The 18641-nt window shown below is 34.2% G+C and overlaps 1 long non-coding RNA gene across 1 annotated transcript; it reads right to left on the bottom strand.

Annotated features, from left to right (window-relative positions):
* Positions 1–3182: 3182 nt before the first annotated feature.
* On the bottom strand, positions 3183–17898 carry LOC141414074 (uncharacterized). The gene is made up of 3 exons (XR_012439172.1): positions 17372–17898; positions 5822–5988; positions 3183–3336 (listed from the first exon to the last, which is right to left on the bottom strand). It is a non-coding gene; the product is annotated as an uncharacterized lncRNA (long non-coding RNA).
* Positions 17899–18641: the final 743 nt, after the last annotated feature.

The raw sequence follows: 18641 nt of genomic DNA, 5'->3' as shown, positions 1-18641 counted from the left end.
CACGCGGCCACACCTGCTCAGGCCCCGACTGGCCCCAAGACCCGGGGGCCGCCGCCCCGCTACTCTGACAAGTGGGCTTCCCGGCCTCTGCCGCTCCGATCTGTCACCAGGCCCGGCCTTCTGACCCCCGCGCAGCGCTGCCAGGGACCCCGCGTGCCCTCCGGCTGCCCAGGCGGGCCTGCTGGGGCTCAGGAGCCAGACGGCGGGGGATGGCACCAGGCGGGAACAGGGCCTGGAAGCGGGAACGGGGCGGGGCGGGAACCAGGCTGAGGCGGGAACAGGGCCAATGCTACCCATGTACCTAGCCTGCGCCCTCCCACCCGGTCCCTGCGACTCTGCAGCACCTGGCTGGGCGGGGCGTGGGCGACAAGGCGGGAGGTCCTGCCCTGGTGGTCCCTGCCCTGGGCCAGCGGCGCAGGGATGTGGGCTCACCAAATAAAGTCTTCTTACTTCTCCCTTTGCCCTTCACAAAACACAACAACAAACTACTATGTAGAAAAGTAAGAATTTGATAACTGATGTGGTTTTTCCTATACCCTCATGGATGAACTATGTGGGAAGCACACAGATACCCCTGACTGTTAGAATTTGACAAACTGTAGAAAGTGGTATCTCTTGCATAAAATATATAAATTATAATTTTGATTAAATGGCAATATTTTGAACAATGCTGATATATTTTATTTCAAAATTGAAAAATAATCAAAAAGAAAGTAGAGATGAAATTAAAAGGCAAATGATGAAACCTCACAAAAAAACTGTTCAAACAAATAAAGAGGGAAATACTTCATCAAAATGGAAATAGGTTATAATTAATATAACCTCTCTTCTAAAATGCCGCATTAAAATGAGAAGAATTTACAGTGGAAGATGAAGCACCAATACCATCAGAGCTCCTAAGAAAGAAATGTAAGAAATTAAAGCAGCAATAAAGAGAAATCAAGGATGTGACATATTCTCAGCTGAATTCTACAGACCTTCAAGAAGAGCTAATACTAGCACTCTGCAAATTGTTCCATGAAATAGAAAGGGATGGAACATTACCTAACTCATTCTAGGAAGCCAGCATTACACTCATCCCACAACTGGACAAGGACATATCCAAAAAGGAAAACTATAAACCAATCTCCTTAATGAACATCAATGTAAAAATCCTCAATAAAATTATGGCAGACTGAATCCAAGAACACACCAGAAAGATCATTCACCACAACCAAATAGGCTTCATCCCAGGGATGCAGGGGTAGTTCATCATATGTAAATCTATAAATGTAATACAACACGTTAATAGAAGCAAAGACCAAAACCACTTGATCATATCAATAGATGCAGAAAAAGACTTTGATAAGATTGAACACCACTTCATGATAAAAGCTCTAAGAAAAGTAGGAGTACAAGGAATCTACCTCAACATCATAAAGGCTATATATGACAGACCTATAGCCAACATCATACTTGACAGAGAAAAACTGAAACCATTTCCTTAAACACAGGAATGAGACAAGGATCCCCACTGTCCCTATTCCTATTCAACATGGTCCTGTAATGCCTAGCTAGAACAATAAGGCAAGAAGAAGAAATAAAAGGAATACAAATAGGTAAAGAAATATTGCAGACAACACGATCCTATACATCAAAGACCCCAAAAAATTCCACCCAAAAACTCCTAGACACCATAAACAGCTTCAGCAAAGTGGCAGGAAACAAAACAAACCTACAAAAATCAGTAGCCTTTCTATACACCAACAAATAAGCAGATTGAGAAAGAACACAGAAAACAATTCCATTTACAATAGCCTCAAAACAATCAAACACCTGGTAATAAACTTTAAAAATGATGTAAATGACCTCTACAAAGAAAACTGTAAACTTCTAAAGGAAGAGACTGAGGAAGACTACAGAAGGTGGAAAGATCTCTCCTGCTCATAGAGTGACAAAATCAACTTAGTAAAAATGGCTATACTATCAAAAGCAATCTACATATTCAATACAATTCCCATCAAAATCCCAGTGACATTCATCACAGAGATTGAGAAATCTACCCTAGATTTCATTTGGAAACACAAGAGCCTGTGACTAGTCAAGGAAATACTGAACAACAAGAGCAATGCTGGAGGTATCACAACACCCAACTTCAAACTATACTACAGAGCCATAGCAATTAACAAAACATGGTTCTGTCACAAAAATAGATATGAAGACCAGTGGAACAGAATAAAAGTCCCGGATATAAATCCACACAGCTACGTCCACCTTATTTTTGATAAGGAGGCCAAAAACATATGATGGAGAAAAGACAGCCTCTTCAACAAATGTTGCTGGGAAAAGTGGTTTTCTGCCTGCAGAAAACTGGAACTAGATCCCTACCTGTCACTTTGTACTAGTATCAACTCAAACTGTAGTATGGATCTTAATATCAGATCTGAAACCTTGAAGTTAGTACAGGAAACAGCAGGGAACAATCTGGAAGCAATAGGTATAGGCAAGGCCTTCCTCAGTAGAACTCTAGCAGCCCAGCAACTAAGAGAAAGGATGGACAAATGGGACTACATGAAATTAAAAAGCTTCTGCACAACAAAAGAAATGGTCTCTAAATTGAAGAGACCACCCCAAAATGGGAGAAAATATTTGCTAGCTATACATCAGACAAACGACTGGTAGACAGAATATACAGGGAGCTCAAAAAAATTAAACTCCCACAAAATTAATGAACCAATAAAAAAGTGAGCAACAGAACTGAACAGAACTTTTTCAAAGGAAGATGTTCAAATGACTAAAAACCCCAAGAAAAAATGCTCATCATTCCTGACCATAAAGGAAATGCTAATCAAAACCACCTGAAGATTCCACCTCACTCCTGTTAGAATACCTAGCATCAAGAGCACCAACAAAAAACAAATGTTGGTGAGGAGGCAAGGAAAAAGGAACCCTCAAACACCGCTGATGGAACTGTAAGCTAGTACAACCACTTTGGAAAACAATTTGGAGGCTTCTCAAAAAACTAAGCATAGATGCTCCATATACTCCAGCAATACCACTCCTAAGGATATACCCAAAGGAATGCAACTCAGGTTATTCCAAAGGCATCAGCATACCCATGTATATTGTGGCACTATTCACAATAGCCAAGCTGTGGAAAGATGCCCCACTACTGACAAATGGATTTAGCAAATGTGGTTATTTATACACAATGGAATTATACTCAGTCACAAAGAAGAAAGCTATTTTGTCATTCACAGGTAAATGGATGTACCTGGAGAACATCAACTTCAGTGAAGTTAGCCAGGCTCAGAAGACCAAAAATCGCATGTTCCCCTTCATATGTGGATTATAGACCTAAAACAAATGCAATAATATTATTAGACATGGGTCACACGCAAAAGGGAGAATGTGCACAGGAAGAATAGGGAAAGGGAAGGAAACCTAAAACTTCAGTGTGGTTGATGTGCTCACTGTAGAGGAGCAAATATGGTAGTCTTAAACTGGTAGAGGCCATTATGGGAAGGGAACCAGGAAGGAACCAGGAAGTAGCGAAGAGGTCTGGCAGAGATGAGCCAATGTGGGTTACAATACACAAGTTCATAGAAGAAGTGCTAGGAATCTCTCTCTATAGCTATCTTTACCTCAAAGTAGCAAAAACCCTATGTTTTTCTTATTAGCTCTTACATTTTCTCTTCAACAAAATCAGAGAGCAAAAGGACAAAACAGATTCTACCTGGAAGGGAGATGGAGGAGGGGAGATGTTGGCCCAAATAATGTATACACATGTGAGTAAATGTAAAAGTGATAAAATAAAAAAAAAGAAAGCCAAGTGAATGCAAACCCTGAGTTCAAACCCCAGTACCACTCCCTACCCCCAAAAAAGTCAAGTGAAGATTTTTTCCTAAGAATTCAATTTTAAAAAATATATTAACATATATTAAAATATATTGCAAATAAAAAGTTATAGCAAAAATAAAAGCTGAATTTTTATATTTTTCTATTCATTGTAAATAGTTTTCCAGAATTGGACTCTTATGGAATGCTCAATTTTTAAAAATAATAACTCAGAAATGAAAAAGCTAGGTTGTGACAAGAACAGGAGGAAGAAAGGGACACTTGAAGAAAATCAATACCAGTAACCCTGGGCTGGGAGGGGAGGTGGCCCAAACAATGTATACACATGTAAGTAAATGTATAAACTATAAAATAAAAGAAAGGAAAAAATAAAACAAAACAAAACAACCAAAGAAATGTAAGAGAAATTAGTGGTGAACAGCATTGAAAGTCAATGAACAAGTATCAAATCAACAATAAAATAACTAAGACAGAAAAACAGTGTATAGGGTTCAAGAAATCACCTGAAATAGAATGGAGAAGAGGGTTACATGAGAATGACCATTGATTGGTTTTATATGTAAATATAAAATTACATCAGACAAATTAGATTCAGTATGTTGTTTAAATAGGATGAAAACACAGAAGAGAAAAAAAATTCAACCTTCTAGGGGAAGATATTTCTCCTTCCTGAAATAAAGAAAAAAAGTTGTTTTAGTGAAGTCTCACTGTGTGTTAGAGAAGGAAAAAGAGGATTCAAATGGAGACAATGAATTTAATCACAAAGAAGACATTAAATGTTTATCAAGGGATGAGTAAGTAATAGGAAACCCACCATATGTGAAAGACCAGTTAAGTCTCAGAATCTTTGTAGCAGCACTCACTACAAATGACAATGGAACAGTTGTAACAAAAATTTGAGAAAAATACAAAATACATATACAAATATGTAAATACAAAATACAAAAATACAAATATGCAAATGTTCTATTGGTTATGGTAGCAAAGGACACATATTTACATCATATGAAAATCTTGGAAATGAACAACATATAAAATGCAATAATAATTTATTTGAATATTATTTATAGTACAGAATATGACTCAAAATGAAACAGAATCAAGAAAGTGTGGTTAAAAATATTTGTAGTAAGCATTTGAATGTATGTAAAAATAGAAAAAAGAATAAAAATCTTTGAAAAAGATAAATATATAATTTTATATTTTAAAATTAAGACAAAAATAGCAAACCAGGGATTGGTATTATTAATTTATGTTTGTATAATAAGAACCCAGTTCACTAAAAATTTAAATATAAACTTAAATGCAATGCTACCAATCTATTAGTATATAAAATTTTATTTCTGGATTTATCAAAAATATTTTGCAATATGCTTATGATAAAATCATTTACTACAAATCACCTAAGATTAATTCTGGTTTATTTATTATTATTAAATATAATGGCTTTAATACTGCATAGGATATAGCAATTTTTACTTTTCTTGATGCTTTTCTTTACACTAGATAAAATTTCTAGAGAGATATCTAAAATGATATTGAGCAAATATTCATAATGTTTTTTCTGGGCATTGGTGTTGGTAATTTCTCAATTTAAAAAATGGTATGCTTAAAATGAAAACATTACTGTATTTTAAAAATCTAACTGTAGATAGTTAGCTACATGAATGCATTTTCCCTTCAACTTGAGTCATAAAAGCATTCTAAATCTTAGCCTTCTTTTCAGTCCTTCCTGTAAGTTAATATTTGTTCCCAAACAAAAAGATTTTTTGTTCAGTTTTCACACACACACACATACACCCCTCTTTTTCTTAAATAAGAATGGTTAAGTATGGCATTAAAGGAAGGCAAAGAAGTAAACAGCACCTATAATACATGAAGACAGTGTGCAGATTGACTGTTCTAATTTTAAGCCCCATCCCAAAGAACTGAATATGGCTATAGAACTGGAGTGATAGAATGCTCTGCATCCAGCACAGGTTACCTTGGGTCCAGATGGTTACACTACAAGTCTGGCTAATATCAGAAGGTCTGGTCTTCCAATGGCTATTGAGCACTATGCTCTGATAAAGAGAGAAAGTGCCACTCTCCATCAAGCAACTGTAAGGCTTCCAACCTTACTTGAGGATATCCTGCTTCTCTTTAAAACACCTGCAATGAAATACACTAAGCATCAGTACTCCTCAAGCATTGTCCTAAGTGGATTAAAATGAAAAACTGTTAGTTCCTTGTTTTTTTGTCTTCATTCCTCTCATGTAGGGGAACAGTCAGTCAGAAAGACATTTTAAATAATTAAGAAGTCACTACCATTTGATAGGCTGGCAGAACAAAAATTGTATTAACAAAGATTTTAAGTAGCTAATATAAAAATCCTAATATTGCATCAAGTATAGTGTCATAACTTGTCTTAAGTCTGTGGTACTTCTCTCACTCCCTTCTCTTCTCTACTCCCCTTCTACGTAACTTAGCAAATGATTGTATTTTATTTTATTTTTTCCTTACTTAAATTACTCCAGTGTTTTTCCCCTATTAGTCTTAGACAAGCCAAATCTCCTCAGTGAGATGTTTGTCATGTTGAAAGTTAATCAATTTTAATCTGAGACACTGCATTTTCAACCACTCACCTTTTGCCAACTCGATCCACAAAGGGATATTCAGTGAGTGTTTCATATAAAAAATAATTTCTAAAAATCATGATTTTTTAAAGTGCATTTTAAGTTTTTGCTGAAACTTTTGTTTAAAGCACTAATTCATAGAACTGCTAGTTTAAACCACTTGAGATGACAAGAACTCATTGCCTAAGCAATGGACACTACCTAAGAGAACAAAAAGTAATACAGCCTCTGATATGGCTCCTTTGTCTTGGGCTCACAGCCAAATCTCCCCAATGTGATATTCCACTCTTTAGGAATGATAAAAAAAAATTACCAAGGTAGAGAAAAGGAGCATTGACCAATGTGTGAGCAGATGTAATTCTAAGTCATCATCCCAGTCCTCACCGGAGACAGTGACAGTAGCTTCTTGCTAAACTGGAGACCTCTGATCTCTTATTTAACACTTGGCATATCAAAATCCCAAACCTCTATAATGTGCCCATGGTGCATCCCTATTTTGATTAATTAATTTTAAAAAAATTTTCTGTTATTCATTTATTCACATGTGCATATATTGTTTGAGTCATTTCTCTATTTTGACAGAAAGTTTAGAGTACAGTGAAGAGTCGGTTCCACCACCAGGCAGGTTACTTACTCTACATTATCAGGCATTCCATAATTTTTGTTTCTTCCCTCTAGCCTTATTCTTCCCTTTACATTTGCCCAACATGAATTATTTTCAGTTAAATAAAATCCATCCTATGTGCCTCTATTCACCCTCTGATTTTTCTTAAATGTCTCTTGCAGCCAGTCTCTCTACCATTACTTTGAATGAAGTGATCAAGTTCTGAATTCCCAGAACTGGATTACTGGAGTTGCACTTAAGCATATCTCTATCATTAGACTGTGCAGTTCTTCAAATAAGTTATCAAATATTTGAGGCCAAACACGCATGATACCTGAAGCAGTGTTTATAGCTTAGTAACTGTGAATAAAATTTTGATATTTTCTGAAGTTAATAAGTTACAATCTCTGACTACCAAAGTTCTTTAATTGCTTAATACAAATATATTTATTTAATGCAATGGTATATGGAAATTTCTAAATGTACCACCATTGTTATCAAAGCTCTTATCAATGAAACATCAGAATTTAATATGTTCTATATGAAGTTAAGTCAGAAAATATGAAGAATATCCATGATACAGACATTACGTGTCTAAGTAAGTATCCATAGCCAATACAGAGTTAAGCAAATATATTTAAAACACACAGAAACGTAATTTCATGTGCTTCAAGAATAATATGTAATAATTCACCTCCAATTATTATGATTACTGAGTAATGAAACAGAATGTTGAGTAGTGAAATAAAATAACAAGTCTTAAAAGTTTGAATTAGCAATTACAAACATTTCAGCAAATAATGGCAAAAACGATAAACAAATTTAAAATGAAAAAATGGCATTGAAAGATATTAAAAATAAACACAATTTATTATTTCTTACATTGCTGCATGTTGTATTTCAGCTCATGTGTTTATTAGTAATAAGTAGGGGACAAATCACCAAGAACAGAGTCTTGAGAAAGAAAATACAGAATTTCCTTTCTTTCATTATCTTTAAATTCTTATTTCAGATTAAGTTGTAAATTTATGAAGTAAGTTGATGAATCAAGAGGAAAAATGTGATTTGAGTAACAGTGACTTTGAAATCAGAAAATAATTCAATGAGGTTGTATCTCTCACTTCTACATCTGTTATGTCGAACAACTTGTTTAGAAATTAAGGTCTACCATTTACCTCAAAGAGTGTGAGAATAAATGGTAATTATGCATGCAAAAGGTAAAGCAAGGAAATTGACATTTAATATCTTATTGTATGATTCATTTGCTATTAATTGCTATAATTTTTATGAAGGGACATTTTCATTAAACAAATTTTATTATTAGATATATTGTATTTTTCTCACTGGATATTATATGTAATTCAGAAGTATATTCTCAAGAGCAAAGAGTGACATAGCAAATAAGTTCCTTGCTTCTCAATGTTTATGATAGCATGAAAAGAATTATTGGTTATTCACTGTTCTCTAGACAGTAGCATCAAATATGTCAAACTCTGACTTTGTTATAGTTTTAGAAATTCCCATAAGTTGTTATGCTCTGCAAGCTTACGTTAAGAAAACAGAAATATTTTTAACACTAAGGTGCTCACTAGAAGTTTGTAATCAAAGAAAATTTTCTTCTCCTCACAGAATTTTTTCCTACAGTGAGTATATGGAAATTACAGACTTCCTTAGAGTTTCATAGAGCAGTACAAAGGCAGTGAGGGAAATGAAAAGAAAAATAGTTAATAATCTTCATCTTGAGTTTTGCTGATCACACACTTGAAGCAATATGAATAATCAGAAGAAGTGTTGAATCTTCACCTATCAACAAATGTTTTACTATTTTCAGAAAGTCTGATTAGCTCTTCTCAGACAAATCTTCCAATGAAGAACAAGAAAACCTGCATGATACTTTTAATGGTTACTTCAAGCCTTCCAACAGTGGGAGGAACAAGATCTTGATCATAACAGAACATGGCAGCTGAACCTGGATTGCATGGGCTCACCCTCTCTTTCCCTCTGGGCATTTGATAATCAGCATGGGGTGGTGTGGAATTTAAGAGGTTGGACAAAACTTTTGCAGTGTCTCAGAGGTGAGAAAATAAAAAAAGCTTAATGCAAGACTCACCAACGGGGACGGGATCACTTAAGCACTTCAGCCTTTCATTTATGGGAAAAAAATACTCTAAAAGTAACAATACCCTAGAAACAGACTAGCATTCACAAAGACTGAAATCACACCAGTGACCAGCTCTGTCATTGACTAAGTCATGGTAATTTGCTCATTACCAACACTGAGTGAGCCCAGAAGCTAGAAACTGGAGTCTGCTCAAAAATTTTCCTGGGCAGTCAAAGCACAGATTGGAGTTAGGGGCTTGCACAGGTGAAACATTTATTATGAATATGATAGACTCTCAATTGCATAGAGACAAAGTAAAATATTAATTGGGGCTGAAAAATATGTCTCCAGCTTCAATATACTGGATTAAATTTAATTTTATATTGTACTAAGTGCAAAATGTACTGGAAGTGTGACTCAAATTGCAGAGCATCTGCTTTGCAAGGGAAAAGCCCTGACTTCAAACTCCAGATTCACCAAAAACAAAGGAAAAGATACTGTAGGGGGAAATTAATAATTACAGTACAAGATTGTGGAGCAGTGAGGCATAGCAAAATATAGGACTACAGATCTGAACAATTCAACAAATCACAATATTTAGCGAGAAGAATAAAGACAGAGAAAGCAAGTGTACAAAATACATGGAAAAGGAATCCCAGCAGAAATGAAAAACATGAAGCAAAAAAATTATTCAGGGAAATAATAGCTAAAGGTTTCCCAAAACAATCAGAGATGTCAAGTCAGAGAATAAGGGTGCTTTCTAAGTTCCAAATTCAGCCAATATTATGTTATGTTATGTTATGTTAAATTATGTTATGTTTATTGCATTGCATTGAATGATATATTTTATTATATTGTAATCATATCATAATATATGTTACATCATAATACATTACATTATAATATACTACCTTATGACATAATATATATTACATTATAATACATTGTAATTATTACATTAAATTACATTTTATTAATGTCTAAAACATCAAAAAGAATAAGAAAATATTAAAACCACTTTCTTAGTCTATATGGAGTGCCATACAAAATACCATAGCCTAGGTGATAGTGGTGCTTTGTTCAGGATCAAAGTGGTGGCTGATTTATTCCTGGTAAGAGCTCTTCTTGACTAGTAGATTCCCTCTTCTTACAGAGAGACAGACAGACAGAGTGTTCTTTCTTATATGGCCACAGACCTATTGGATTAGAGTCATACTCACACATAGTTTTGCTTTAATTATCTATAAAATATATATCTCTAGATGTGATAGTATTGGTGGTTATGGCTTCAACATATGAAATTGTCAAGAGGGTGGTCACAGTTCAGTCTACAGCAGCCAGCAAGATTTCTTCAGAAAGTAATGAGACTAATAGCAGGCCTGAGAACATAAATGATAAATGTTGGGGAAAATCATGAAGTGGTTTTTTTTTTTAAAGGCTGTTAAAAACCAACCAAGAAAAACTCTAAAAACTTTATGTATAGTAAAAATTGTCTTCAAAAATAAAGACAAACTAAAGAATATTTTTAGCCCAACACAAATAGGTCTCAGCAGTAGCAGATTTTAAATAAGGCCAACATAAAGGGGGATTTTCAAGCAAAAGTATAATAACCCAATGTGGACACAAAAATACAGAAAGGCAAAAGGGCAGGAGAAAAAATATGCAGATAAATATAAATTAAATGTGACTGTATAAAAAAGAATAATGATGTTTCATGAGTTTAAAACAAGTGCTACCTAAGAAAAAAATAGCATAAAGTGCTGGGAAGCAGTAATGGAGTTAAATTGTTCCAAAGCCTTTTCACTGTCAAGAAAGTTGTAACATATCTAATTTATATTAAACCACAGTAAGTCAAGAGTCTGTCTGTTCATTTAACGTGGCAAATAGTATGGCAAACTTTGGAAGAACAACTAAGTAGTGCATAACGAGAAAGTTATAAAAAGAGAAAGATGGAAGAATAATAGGACTATCACTCAAGGAAAGTAAGGAAAGCACAGATTAACTGGGAGAAATAGGAAATTTAGTGCCTTTATTCCTCAAAGCCTGACATTCTGGGGAAGAGAAGTACAAACTTTTCACATGCTTTCTTGGGTATCATGGTGAAAAGGGCCCATTGTCTTCTCACTTCCTGGTTCCCAGATCTATGATCTCTTCTATTGGAGACACAGCACTGTCATATGGTAGTCATTGGTATGTATACCCAGGTAAACCTATATGAAATAAATACATGTGTATATGAAATGGGTACCTATATGTGATACTTCCAATGATGCTTACCAGTTGCAGATATGTTTACCTGCTTTTGTGCTCTTGATAGTGCTTTCCTATAAGTCAAGCAGCATTTGCTTTATCTTTCTGTTCATGTCAACTCTAGGAATGTTACAGTCAAGTATTGACCTCCCCAGAGCCATAATAGTCTGTAGTGACCTCTGGATGCAACTTCAGCCATGTACCCCATTATATTAACAGCATCCATATGGCCTCTAATGTTTAAATGATGCTTCTTGACCTCTGATATTTTGGAATACTATGTTTCTATTTGCCTAGGGCAGAGCTTAGCAAACTCTTGGCTGTAGGTTAAATCTACTCTTTGTACCACCTGGAAGAGCTATTTTCTCAAGGAGGGCTCCTCTCACTCCAATGCCCAGAATATAATTCTGTTTGTCCTCCCTTATAATCTTGTATTTTCTCCATTCTGGTATTTTCCATTTCTAATTGGCTGTCTTCTCTTCTAGCATATAAGCCACATATGTAAGTCTGTCTGACTATCTCACCACTGCAGCTCCAAGACCAGAAATCACAGTGACAGGACTGGGTAGATTATAAATACATGCAGTGTGACATACAGCATGCCAATGTATAAGAGATACTGTGAAGGGAGACATGAGAAGGCTTGGTCTCTTAGGCAGGTGGCATGTAAGATTAATTCAAGTTATCAAATCATGTAAATAAAGTACTATTAGTGGAAGGATAAGAAGCATGACTGAAGGGTAGGTATGTTAAAACTGAGGTATCTTAAGGACACTTTGCAGGAATAAATCTAAGAGATTTGAAAACAAGGAAGACAATTCCTGAAAAGTGGAGGGACATGGTTATGTGCCTTGGAGAATATACAAATAAGTATAATCGTAACAATTACAGAGAAAGAGATTCCTGCTAAAGCTGAGCAGAGAAACATGAAAATATGGCTAATAAATCATTCAATTTAAGAAGTGCATTATGTGCCTGTTACCATTTTTGTTGTTTCTATGAACAACTCGGTTGATACATTCTAAATTAGAGTGTGAAAAATGTGATACCATGGAAATTGAAAGAGAAATTAAAAACTCTGAGAGAATAAGTAACATCCTATTAGCAGTAATATTAACCCAAGTTAATATTAGCCACATAACCACATGGCCAATTATTGACATATCGCTACAAAATGCCAGAGCTCAGGGAGAGATGAGTGCAGTTTCTCTATCTATCCATGCTTTAACCAACTTGTTGGAAATTGAACAGTTAAAAGTTGGATATACCAAAGCAGATGCTCACATTTAGGGAATAAATTCATAGAAAAATGCATCGAAGGTGACTGAGAAATGATATGTAGGCAGGTTGAGATAGCATAGTATCAAAGAAAAGATACAGTTTTGAAGGTCACAGTGAAGTCAAAAAAAGATTGAATAAAAATAAGTCTCTCTAGTTTTAGTTTTTAATATCTGGAGTTTAATGAAAAAATGACATAAAATTAAGTACATTACATTTAGAAAATGTGTCTGTTAAGACATTAAGTATTCTCCTTATACATTCTCTAAACTGAAATACTTAGTATTCACTGGGCTTTTTGTTATTTGACATTTTGACTTTTAGACCTCAAGAGCATAATCATCTTGGTTGATCTTTCAAGTAGCTGCTATAAGGGTAACTGTCAGCTATTTAGAGTTCTTAGAATGACATAGCTCTCTCTTTGATGCCAATCAATTATAATAAACAAGAAATTAAGTTCCATTCTATCCAAGCTACCAGTATGATTTCATGATAAAATATGGCATATAAAATGAAGATAAAAGAAATTAAGAATGCCCAAATCATTCTGAGATCTTTTTTCTTACCCTAGTAAGTACAGCTTAATGTACTCAGAAGACAAGCAATAAAAATTCTGTGTTGATTTCAATATCTCAGAGACAATTTACAGAATCAAGCAGTATATATCAATATTTCATTTTGGGGAAAAATATTCTGCTTAAATTGGCAACAATTTATAGGACTAAGCTCTCACAAGCTCAAAACATATGTGAGATAAAAGCGAATGTGAAAAGAAATGGGCTTTGGTTGCCCTTCTTCCATTAGTTCTCACTAAGAAAAAATATCCAGGTGAAACTGGAAAGAGAAGGGGCAGAATGGAGTGTTCTGTACAGCTGGGGTCTGAAATTTTGACCTTTACCATCAATTGACAGACCTTAAAATATATAATATGAAATAACTCAAGGGGCATGAAACCTTGCTAGGTGTCAGAGAGGTAAGGGTGTTAATCAAATTAAAGAAGATAGCTAAAGATCTTTTCTGTTACCAAACTTACCTCTCCTATAAATACTATAAAATAACCACCTTGGAATTAGCCTTCAGTTTCAGTCTTTTTTTCTTATGCTACAATTTAAACTCATATTTGAACACCTGAAGTCTGTTGTCCTTCCCCAGAATTATCAAGACATATTTTCTCAGTTATTTTGGTATCCATCTTCATTTTTAATCCCCATGATCCAGTCTCAGTACTGATTACATTCATCATCTCAAAGGACTTAATTTGTTTGATGGCATCCTGCCTATTTACTGCATTTTATTTCATTGCATTGTTGTTGACATTCTTTTTTAGGTTTCTCTTCCAACATACGCATTTCTACTCTATCTGCAATTATACTTTCTAAGCATACTTAACTAGTTCTTCTATTTCCTAAAATTAAAAATTTTTTAAAAAGAGAAAGAAGAGGTAAGAAAAGCAGTCTTCCAGACATTATTTTCAACTCTTTTTCCTTCTTGCTTTATGCTGTCACTTTGGACTATCTAAATCACACCACAGCCTCAAACACCATCTCTGACATGATCTTAAATCTTCAACCCTCAGCACATAAACCACTCACACTAAATCTTTCTTCAGTACTGTTTCAAGAGGAATTTCTGGTTTTCTCTTTCTGGAGTTGTTACTCTAATTGCTGTTCTGCTTTCTTCATTGAATTCCTGCTCATTCGTTAAAACATAACACGGAATTCACCTACTCTGGGAAGACTTCTGTTACTTTCACAGGAAAACGGCACATTGTGAATTTCTCTGTTCATTGAATCAATAACTGTGTCTAGCACTCACTGACCATTATCGTAATTTGTAAATATTCGTCTATCACATTAGAGGGTGAACTCTCTGAAAATATGGACTAACTTGTGATGATTTTTATCTTTTTCAGAGGATTTAGCTTTTTGCCTATTGACCACAGAGGGTCCTTAATAAATGCTAGCTGTTTTGCTATGATAACGAAATCTCCAGTCTTCTTAAAATTTTATGACCAACTATAAATAAACTTCTATGATGTAGTATCTCTAAACAGAAAAGTGGAAGAATAAATTAGCTTTATTTTTTCTTTGTTAGGAAGTGAATTATATCTAATGTTAGGCTTTCAACATGACATCTCTGTTCAGTGTTTTCTGTGGGACGATTTTATTACAGTTGATCTTCTATCACAAAATAGATTGATTCTTAGCAGTATAAGTGAAGATGAATTTCCTTGCAAATTGAGTACTGTTTAAAACATACTAGAATAATTTGTTATTTAGAGCTTAAGGCAAAATGTATCATTAATTTTAATATCCCCCCAAATATAATCTTGGTATGTTGGATCTTTTGGGTGCATGTTTGCTAAATCAAGACATGCACAAACTTCTTTTCTGTATGCAAAAGATAGTATACATGCCTTCCTTCATTTCTATAACTAAGGCTCTATTACATCTTCTACAAAGTAATTTATCCTATTTTTATTTACTTGTATTCTGCTCTTTTAACCCTCAATTCTTTATCCGGTTTTGGAAGAATGAAGACTCAATGATAATTACATTGAATGACAGCTGTAATATATTTTTGATTGCTAATGGAATCCCAACAATGTGGTTCTTTTTCCCACAATATATCAATATTATGTGAAGTGAGTTTTCCTACTTATGTCTTTAATCAACCAACATTGCATATCACCCAATTTGATTACCACAGAATCACAATTATAAATCTATAAAATTCATTTCATCAAAATGTTTATGAAGAAAGAAAAAAATCAATTTAATATTTAATGGGGCTTAATTTATTTAACTTTACTTTTCTCATGGTTCTAAAAATGATTCCAATACATAATAAATCCTGAATAAATATTGTTGAAGTGAAGAAATGATGGCATTGTTCCTCTTCTAGGTTAAATTTCCTTTCTTTAATGAAGTTATAGCAGATGATGACTCTTTTGCTTCATCTTTGGTGGAAAATATTATAAAATTCATATGATCTATCAAAGAATGCCTTACTGGCAGTAATATCTCTAAGTATGGTCACATTAGTTCCTAGAAGATTTTAGGAACTCTGCACCTCACTCAACTTTTATCCCTCCATCATCTTGAAAGGAGTATTTCGGTACTGAATATATGTTTGAGGTTGTTATTGAAAGTTCTAACCCAGGAAAACAAAATGACCAAATCAAAGTCATTTTTCCAATTAAGACAAGTGATAGGCAGATCCCCAAGTTCACATATTGTAGACAAGCTTACAGAATCATGAACTAGGATATAAAACACCTGATCTTCATAAATATGTTTTTGAAAATTGTCAATGTGTTATATTCTCATATTATTATTCATACAAAGGCATGCACTGACCAAAATTAATGCAGAATTGAAACTTTTTTAATGACGTCAGCTGTGGTTACCTGAGGACAGTTTCTGGTCACCAATCTTTCAGCTACAGCTACAGCAGCTTCACTGTGCGCATGTGTTTGTGTGCATTTATGTGCAACTCAGTAAGCGATTTTTAGTATCTTATTTTCAAAAATGAATAAAACATGGAAAAAACACAAAACTAATAATAAATGTACTTTTCATATCATACATACTAACAAAGTTGGATCTTCTTATATGGTGAAACAAGAAAAATGTTAACCTTTATGAGACATCACTGTAACTCAACCAAGCAGTTGAATTTAATTGAGAACAACAACGTAAAAAATTGAAAAAGTATACAGATGTAGAGCAAAAATATTGCTTAAAAATTAGGAACAATTATGATTTCTATTTTATTGTTTGATAGCCACATGGTAAGCATCTGCATATAACACAACTTAAACCTATTAAAAATTATGACAGTTGACTTTTTCATTTGATTTCAAGCAAAAAATATATAAATTATATATATTATATATAAATAATATATAAAAGCAGTGCAATGCTTAGCAAACATGAAGACATAATTGTAAATAAATGCAATTAAGTATGTGCACATATATGTATGTGTGTATAGAATAAACAAAGCAAAGTAGAAATTTGAACTTAATTGTATCTTTTTTGAGATTACTTATTTTTTCATGCATTTAGTAAGGATTCTTAGTGTGTATGTTTCTTTGGATGAGTTTTTCTGAAATGTTTTCCTTTATGATTCTCAATAAAAACACACTAGAAAAAAATGACACTTTTTTATCAAATAATTTCCTGTCATTCTCCGTTGCTTCTCTTTTACTATAAGAATTTCAGCTTTATGAAATTTTTCTTTCTGCTTTTATTTTTAGAAGAAAACAAATTTGACATTTTCTCCATGAAGTATGTTTAGTCTTTAACCTGTTGTTTTCTAAAGTTTAGTTAATTGAGGGCATTGTATGTTGCAAGCACTGGGTGTACAATGATAATTTTATAAGTTCTGGTCCTGATATGTGAAGATCTAAGGGAATTTTTGTATTCACAGCTAACATTAAATATCATTTTGGTGCTCCAATAACTAAGGCTTTATTATCCCTTAAATGTTTATTTACTTACAGTTGATTTTGAAGCTTAGTGAGAAAAAAAATCAAATTATTTTTCACTACCTTGATGATAAATAATCTTTTCATCAGTATTTTTCATGTGTTTACATTTCTGGTGAGTCTGATAATTGGCCAAAAGAAGAAAGGAATCACCCTGAGCTTTTTATTTTTCCCACATTATGCATCCAACTTACCACAAAATTACTTGGACTTTTTCTTCAAAATACATATGGACCATTTTCTTCATTTCCACTGCTACAATCCTTATACAGGTCACCATCACCTCGTACCTGGAATGTTGGAGGATACTTTCAAAGGTTTCCCTACTTATACCTCCTGTCTTCCCAACTCCACAAAGATGCAAAGGAGAGAGATCAAACCTCTGCTTATAGCCTTGCAGAAATTCCACATTTCACTTTGACTAAACCTCCAAAACTTCATATTGACTTACAAGGCCATAAACTCGTTTTAGGAAGCTGTTTTCTCCTTTCCTCCCTGCTTGATCTCCAATACTGTTTCTTCCCTCACTTTCCTTCCTCCACATGGACCCTTTGCTGATGCTGGAATACATGGCCACACAGAGCTTTGCTTTACTTGTCATCTCCACTGCACAACACCATTACCCAGTTTCCCTCACAATCTGTCCTATTTTGTGCTATTTTTTCATAGAAATAATAACTTCTTTTTGGTATCTTACCAACACTTGCTTTCTCCCATTGGTATATCCCACTGACATGGAAGCTCTGCAAAGGCAAAAATCTTTATACATTCATATTGTGCATTTTTGCAGAGATTTATATAAATATACACTAAAAGCCTATACAATACAGGTGGCAAATACTAGGTCCTTATTACATTAATTTTAATGAATTATAATGAATGAAAGAATTATAATAAATAAAGGAATTATAATGGCTAAAGGAATAAAAAGCAATGCCTGTGCATGTTTAAATCCTGGAGATATTTGAATTTTCAATCAGAAACCAAAATAATGAAGACTGGGTGTGGTGTAATACCAGCACTCAGGAAGTTGAGACAGGAGAATTATGGGTTTGAGGCTAGGTTGGGTTACCTTACAGGTTCTGGAACAGTTTTGGTTATGAGACCTTGTCTTCAAGAAGAAGGAAGAAAAGGAGGAGGTGGAAGAGGAGAAAAGAAAAATAAACCATAAAAATCCTCATAGATCTGTGGATGTCTTTAATTCCTACATATTATTGAATTTATATGCCAGCTCAACTTTACAGAGAAAATTGTTGAACTAAAAGATGGCATAAAGTTCCCACAGTATCTTGAGAATTGGAAGGCTTTCTCTCATAAAATATTTGAGGAGGAAAAAGAGCCAGGGTAAGACAGTATAAAACAGACAAATACAGGGAAGAAGCTATTCAGAAATCTAGAAAAGTACAAAGTACATTGATTGTATTGAGTAGATTTCAAGGTCACAGTTTGAAAGCATAGTAAAAG

The sequence above is a fragment of the Castor canadensis genome, chromosome 11 (genome assembly GCF_047511655.1).
Source record: "Castor canadensis chromosome 11, mCasCan1.hap1v2, whole genome shotgun sequence".
In the NCBI taxonomy this organism is placed as follows: Eukaryota; Metazoa; Chordata; class Mammalia; order Rodentia; family Castoridae; genus Castor; species Castor canadensis.
The sequence above is the reverse complement of the archived record's forward strand: the minus strand, read 5'-3'. Positions and strand labels throughout refer to the sequence as shown.